The sequence below is a fragment of the Belonocnema kinseyi genome, chromosome 9, assembly GCF_010883055.1.
Source record: "Belonocnema kinseyi isolate 2016_QV_RU_SX_M_011 chromosome 9, B_treatae_v1, whole genome shotgun sequence".
Lineage (NCBI taxonomy): Eukaryota > Metazoa > Arthropoda > Insecta > Hymenoptera > Cynipidae > Belonocnema > Belonocnema kinseyi.
In genome coordinates, this window is record NC_046665.1 from 70,378,266 (window position 1) to 70,386,399 (window position 8,134).

General features: G+C 35.5%; 1 long non-coding RNA gene across 2 annotated transcripts in view; it reads left to right on the plus strand.

Moving 5' to 3' along the window:
- The first annotated feature begins 258 nt into the window (after positions 1–258).
- LOC117180271 overlaps positions 259–8,134 on the plus strand; it is a 478,081-nt gene continuing 470,205 nt past the window's right edge. For both annotated transcript variants that reach the window (XR_004468020.1, XR_004468022.1), the window contains exon 1: positions 259–654. This is a non-coding gene — a long non-coding RNA (uncharacterized LOC117180271). The remainder of the gene's footprint in view (positions 655–8,134) is intronic.

Below are 8,134 nucleotides of genomic sequence, written 5' to 3' on the forward strand. Positions count from 1 at the left end.
TGGTCCTCGCTTGTCACTTTAACGTGGCAAGTAAAATCTATGTGCCCCATATTGTCAATAACGCCAATTACAGCGATTGACGTAGCACGTCGCGTCGGCTCGGATCGCTCTGACATTTGGGCTCGAGCGATTGAAATGAGGCTAAAGTCTGATACAGGGCAATGAGGTGCTATGTTGCCATTCACGACAATGGATCAACCGCGTGCTGCAGGCTTCGAGTTAATAACGCTATATCAGTACGAGGCGAGGCGAGGCATCGCGAATGACATCGATTCTCAATTAGTCCCGATGGGGATCGAACATTGAACTGAACTGCGGATTCAGTGATCGCTAATTAACTCGAAACCTCTCGTTTTCCGCCAACTCGACGGATCATTATCAAAGCATTTCCACCGACTAAGCGCGTGTGAACGTTCGCGTGAGAATCAACATCGCCAACCACAGACTAGAACTCTAGAGTTCGAACTAGTTTCGTCTTATTTTGCGTTTTCTTTTTACAACTCAACTCAATTTTCAGCACGTGTGATTTGATGGCTGATAAACTTTATCACAAGCCAACGATCGAGCCGGACATTGTCCTAGACACGAGAGCAAAACTATTCATCATTTAATCTTTTCTCCACTTCGTCTAACAATGCAGGTTTTCAAGTGGAGGTAAATTATGGTAAAATTTTAATTAAGAGGGAATTTAAGGAAGAATAATTCAGGAGAAAGAATGCAGAACTGTTATACAGTAAATAAAAATTTAAAACAAAGTTCGCTTAAATTCAAAATGAATTTGCTTCAATCCAAATTTAAATTACACCTTAACATTACTTTTAATTCAATTTGGTATTTGAGAAAGTGAAGAGAACACTTGAAATTTCGAAACCTGAAAATTTTTATCATATTATTAATTCCTAAATTCAGATATTGACCCAGAATTCTGACAAATTTTTAGGTTAAACGATTAAAATTTTTTTTTAAAGTACTAGACAATTATGCGTGCGCTCCCTTTTATCCCCATTTTTATCATTTACTCAATTTTCTAATAACAATTTATTTGTTAAAATTTTCTGAACACTTGTATTCTTGTTCATATATAACATAACGTTATTTCAAACACGTTTACCTTCCCACACCTTAACTGCAGCTGCGTAACATATTTTTTTTGTATTAGTTTAAAAAACTTGATAGACGTTTTGTAAATAAAAATAGATTTTTAGGATGAAGTGCGGTATAGAAATACATTAAACAATGGTTTGACGTAACAGAAAAATGCTTTTTCGATATTTTTTTAGTTACACACATTTTAAAATTATTTACAAAGAGAAAAGTATCAGCAGTTTTTCTACAATTATATAAATTTTATAATTTTCATGAGACAATTAGGAAAGATTTTTAAATATTTCAGATATGTCAAAAAAATAATGTAGAAGATTTAAAAAATATATATTTTATTTTACATGATTTTACAAATTATTTTTAAAAATTTACCCTTCTCAAAGGATGTTTGGGACTTTTATAATTTCAGAAGAAACGATAAATATTTTATAATAATGTTTCATAAATATTCCATAAATATGTTGAGACGTTTGTGTTTTTAACGTCTGGCTTTTTTTTTAGACTATCACATAAATCTGCATTTTTTTATATCTTCTGCAGTTTAAAAATCTTCTTTATTCTCCTCGAAATTTAAGGAAATATTTTATGATTCAAAATCTTTTTGAATTTTCTCCTGAAGCTCATTTTTCAAATTAAAAATCGAAAGAAATTCTTTTGGGAACCTAAAGAATTTATGTCATTATCCTGAATTTTTTTAAAAGTCCTAAAATATCTTATAAATTTTCATTGTTTTTTAATCGTTTCAAAACTTCTACATACCTCTTAAATTTACTAAAAAATTTTTCTAAAATTATATATTATGGCAAGATGTTGCTTTAAAAACTTTTAAATCCTTTTTTCTAATTTTATGAAATAATTTGAAACGTTTTGTAATCTTTTCCCTGCTTAAAATGATGGATAGTACCCAGGTAAGAATCGGGTAGAAGTTGCTTATTTGCCGCTAGTGGAATTAGACTTGGGGCTTGTCACGGTTTATACCCGGTCCTTGATCGGATTGATCTGGATTGATATTTTTATCTCCGGCTTCTATATAGCTCTCATCCGGGACCTTCAAGATCTGTATCCGGTTTGTAGTCGGGATTGGACCTGGTTTATACCCGGCCCAGACGATTTGAAAGAAGCGATTATCGTACCAATATACAAGATAAAGGGAGATAAAAGCGAGTGCAATAATTACAGAGGGATTAGCTTCTTAAGGACCGTAAGTAAAATATATTCAAAAATACTTATTCGTAGCGTAATGAAAATAACAGAAGCAAAGATTTGGGAAGTCCAAAGTGGGTTTATGCCAGGAAGGTCATGTACGGATCAAATATTTAGCTTAAGGTAAATAAAAGAAAAAAGTTTGAGAGTAGGAAAAAAAGTTTTCTGTGCATTTGTTGACATAGAAAAAGCTTTTGACAAGGTAGATAGAAGTAAACTTTGGGAAGTCTTGAAAGAGTATGGAGTCAATGGATGGATCCTACAAGCTATAAAAACAATATATACAGGTAGCAAAGCGAGTGTAAGAGTGAATGGGAAACTGAGTGACTGTTTCAATATTATTTAAGGAGCTAGACAAGGATGAGTTATGTCTTCATGGTTATTTATATTATTTATGGACAAGTGTTTAAGAATGGCTCTCTTCGACGAAGAGGGTGTGGATCTCGAAACAATAAGGGTACGTGGGTTAGCGGTCGCAGATGATAAGGTTGTTATGGCAGAGTGTCTCGAAGACCTACAAGGAATGTTGAATAAACTAGATGCAAGCATGAAGAGCATGGGCCTCAAAATTAACGCAAATAAAACAAAATCTATGGTGTTTGAAGGAAAGAGTGAGAAAACACCAGGCAATATTTTATTAAATGTGGAGAAAATTGAACAAGTTGATAAGTTCGCATACCTTGTTAGCTTATTTACTAGGGACGGGAAGATAGATGAGGAATTAGATAGACGAATAAATGAACGTAAGAAGGTTATTGGTAGAGCAGGTCCCCTTATCAGAAGTAAAAATATATTTTATTAAGATGGTTCGGACATGTTGAGAGAATGCCAAATGAACGACTAACGAAACATGTGTATCAAGGTAAAGTAAATGGCAGCGTACCCAGAGGTAGACCGCGGAAAGAATGGTTAGAATGTGTGAATGAGACCCTAGTTAGAAGAGACATAAGAAGTCACAGAAACACGAGAGCCTGCATGAAAAAATGCATGGACATAAAAGAAGCTAGAGAAGTATGCCAGGACAGGAAAGTATGGCGGCAAATAATTAATAAAAAGAGTGTCAGTAAAGCGAATGACGCCTGAAACAAAGACCTTGGCTACTAATGGACCCAAGTGGGGAACCTTACATAACGACTTTGTGAGGTCCTATAGCTCTTATGGGTACAACACATAGAGTTGTAAATGGAAGAGACCCTTTTTTTAAAATGATCAGGAATCACGAAGAAGTGGGCAAAGGAGCATTTCTGTACAAAGCAGCGGAGGAGGCTGCTGAAACACTCGGACTTGACTTCAGTATTAGGGGTGAGCAAAATGCATCAAATCTTATCTATCTCGAGTACTCACTTCTGAAAGCCCGGATTAAGAAAGCACAAGAGAAAAACTTTCGTGAACAGCTCCTTGATAAGAGGATGCACGGTATCTTCTTCAGAAATGTGAAGGATCAGTCAATGTCTTGTGAGCTAACGTTTGCTTTCCTTAAATCGCCCGGATTGAAGTCTGATACAGAGGGTTTCATTTTTGCATGCCAAGACGGTGTCATTTCCACCTTAACATACCGTCGCCACATTTTGAGCCAAGACATTCCCGATGATAACTGCAGGGCGTGCCATGCACAGGGGGCGTGCCGAGCATTTAGCTCACATACTATCTAGTTGTCCAACTCACGCGGGAACGTCTTACATTCAAAAGCACAATGCGGCACTAAGAGTGCTTTATTACCATCTCTGTCACTCCTACGGCATTCACCTTAATATCGCTCCTCTAAATGCTCCTAGGGAAATTGAGTCAATTGTCGAGAATGGGAAGTGCCGCATATACTGGAACTTTATATTCTCGACAATTGTTTCTGTTGCTCACTCGAGGCCTGACATGGTTCTTCTTGACTTCGAGAAGCGCACCATGTTCGTTACGAATTTTCGGCACTAGCTGATAAAAACGTCATAGCCAAGGAGAATGAAAAGAAAGAGAGGTATCGAGACCCTATAAGGGAGTTGCAACGATTGTACCCGCCATATTCTGTTAAACTGATCGTCCTTATCATTGGCGCACTTGGACGTGCCAAGCTTTCACTTGCTAATGGCCTCAAAAGCATCCCTGCGTGTCAGCAATATGCTAGAACACTTGCGGGAAAAATGCAGAAGGCGGTTGTCCTTGGGTCACTCCGTGATCTTAGGGTGCACGAGGCTTTTACAGGATCGTCGTATTGATTCCTTTTCAGACTGTAACCACCTATCTCACGGTTGTGAGACAAGGTAAGCAAGGACTATGTCATAATATTTGTGAATATTTAAGGATATTTCGAAATATTTTGGAATAAAAAAAATATTTGAGATTATAAAGAATACCAAGAATACCAGGAATATCTAGGAATATTAAAAGAATACCTGTATGGGAATCTTTAGTTATTGTGTCAGGAATATTAACGCGGTCGACGATTATGCCAGGAACGCAAAAATACGTCCTTCTTCGTTATCACTGCATATTGTGTGTCACCATCTAGATCGTTGGATTCAGAGATTGTAGTAAAGAGCTGAAAATTTTTAAAGTGGAAATGTGCATTTAAGAGGTCGGATAGGAACCGGGTGGAAAAGTTTATCATTATTTTAATTTATGGTACCATTTGCCAGATACGAACCGGGTGGAAGAAGGTAGCCGGTACACTTTCACTTAATAATTTACAAATGTCCATGTGCCTTAAAGGGACAAGATACGAACCGGGTAAAAATAGGATAGGAACCGGGTAAAAATAGGATAGGAACCGGGTAAATGTAGATCCTTATTTTAATTTCTGATTCTATTTTCCAGACAAGAAGCGGGTAGAACCAGGTAGCTGCAACACTTTCATTAAATAATTTAGAAGTGGCCACGTGCCGTAAAGAGACTGGATAGGAATTATTACCGGTAAAAAATTATATTATTATTTTAATTTCTGTTTCCATTTGCCCGATAAGAACCGGGTAGAATCAGGTAACCGATACGCTTTCATTTAATAATTTACGGTGGTCATGTGCCTTAAAGAGACCGGATAGGAAACGAATAAAAAAACATATTATTATTTTAATTTCTTGTTCCATTTGTCAGATAAAAAGCGAGTAGAACCAGGTAGCCGGGACACTTTCACTTGATAATTTACTAGTGTCCATGTGCCTTAAAGAGACCGGATAGGAACTTGGTGAAAAAGTATTTTATTACTTTAATTTCTGGTTCCATTTGCCAGATAAGAACCGGGCTGAACCAAGTAACCGATACACTTTCGCTCTATAATTTACAAGTTGCCATGTGCCTTAAACAGACCGGGTACGAACCGGGAAAAAATTTATATCATTATTTTAATTTCTCGTTCCATTTTCCAGATAAGAACCGGGTAGAATCAGGTAGCTGGTACACTTTCACTTAATAATTTACAAGTGGAAATGTACCTTAAAGAGACCGGATAGGAACTTGGTAAAAAAGTATATTATTATTTTAATTTCTGGTTCCATTTGCCGGATAAGAAGCGGGTAGAACCGGGCAGCCGTTACACGTTCTCTTATTAATTTACAAGTGGCTATGTGCTTCAAAGAGACCCGATACGAACCGGGTAAAAATGTATATCATTATTTTATTTTCTGGTTTCATTCGCCAGATAAGAACCGGGTAGTATCAGGTAGCCGAGACACTTTCACTTAATAATTCACAAGTGGTCCGGTATCTTAGAGAGACCGGATAGGAACCGGGTAAATGTAGATCCTTAGTTTAATTTCTGGTTCTATTTGGCAGATAAGAAGCGAGTAGAACTAGGTAGCCGATATACTTTCACTTAATAATTTACAAGTTGCCACGTGCCTTAAAGAGACCTGATAGGAGCCGAGTAAAAATGTATATAATTATTTTAATTTCTGGTTCCGCTTGCCAGGTAAGAACTGGGTAGAACTAATTTACCGGTACACTTTCACTTAATAATTTACAAGGGGCCATGTGCCTTTAAGTAACCGGATAGGAACCGAGTAAAAAAGTATATCTTTATTTTAATTTCTGGTTCCATTTTCCAGATAGACACTGGGTAGTACCAGGCAGCCGGTTCAAAAGCGTCGTTTACCATATAGAGACCGGGTAGGCTCCGGGTAGAATTCTAATTTTATATGATTATTATTTTTATTTTGGTTCCATTTTAAGCCGGGTTGTAATGCTCTCTTAGAGCTCATTATTAAAAATTGTTGAAATTTTCCCATGAATCTAAACTATAAATTTTTCCTTTGTTTGACGCCCTAAAAAATCAAGTTTACTTAAATTTAAAGTAAATCCTGGAAAATGGAAATAATTGTCTTAAAATCTTCCATATTTTTTTAGAAACAATTTTGAAACATTTAAAATTTCAAATTATTATTTCAAAATGAAATATTAACTGCTTAAACTTTTTCCATAACTGTTTAAAAAATTATAATCTCAAAATCTTTCGAAATTATTAAGACGGTTCGATTTTTCTAATTCTTAAAATAAACTTTTTTAATAATTTCATTTTACTTATCTCTTTTAAAATTAAAAAAAAAAGATTATCCATATGGAAAAAAGAAAACATCTTTTTCTTCTTAAAAACTCTGGAATTTAGTATGGTAGCAAAATGTTAAGAAAGAATTATTGCATCATTTGGAAAATTATCTAATTGAAATGATATAATCGCAAATATAAATTAATTTTTCATATTTAAATTATAATTAATATTCCATTAAAGAACCTTTAATTTAATAATTAAATCATGTTACTTCTATTTCAGGAGCTAAGTTTGAACCTTTATTTACTTTAATAATCAAAAAACGTTAATCAGCTAATAATCAATTGACCATTTTACAAAATAAAAACCATTAAAATATAATTCTGTTGTAAAACATTCAAATAACTTCAACTTTATATATTTTTTTGGATTAGAACTTTTATCTATAAAAATTTTATTTAATCTTAACTTTTAAACTAATTCTAGAAAATATCACTTTTATTAGAATCAAGCAGAAAATGAGGAAATAGTTCAAGGGAATGAAAAGAACGTCCGAAGTGAGAATGAAAGATTGAAGAAAAGGCTCAGTGAGATCGAAAGAAGATTAGAAGGGGAAGAAAGGGCAAAGAGGAAAAATAATATAGTAGTCAAGAGATTAAAAGTGGAGAGTGAAACAGGAGAACTGGAAATAACAAATCTTTTTCGAGATATTAGAGTGCAGGTAAGGGTAGAAGGAGTCAAGAGAATAGGAGGCTCAAAAGAAGGAACGTTTCTAGTAAAAGTAGGGAGTGAGGAGGAAGAAACCAAAATTATGGAGAGAAAAAAATTATTGAGAGGAAGAAGGGAAAGAATTGAGGAGATCTGACATGGAGGGAGAGGAAAAGGAGATGGCAAATAGAGCAGAAGGCTTGGGTAGAGAGGAAAAAGGGCCATACGGTATGGATAGGGAGACACAGGTTATGGATAAATGGGGAGGAATGGTGCTGGGATGAAGAATTAGAAGAATTAAGGAAAAAAGGAAAAAGTCTTGAGAAAGGTAGTGGGAAGGGAGACGAAAAAGAGGCTAGAAATAAATCAAAGGGGTTTCCAAGCGGCAAAGGGTAAACAAAGTAAAGAGGAAAAAAGAGGGAGGGGAAGAGAGAAACGTGAAAATAGCTTTCTGGAATGTGTCAGGTTTGAAGAACAAGAACAAAGGATTCTGGTAGGAGTTAGAAAAGTGGGATGTGATTATGGTGAGTGAAACTTGGGCAGATGAGGACTGGAAAGGAATAAAAAAGATGTTACCGAAAGGTTATGTGTGGACAATGCAAGAAGCAAGAAAGGAACACGTTAAAGGGAGAGGGATGGGCGGCATGG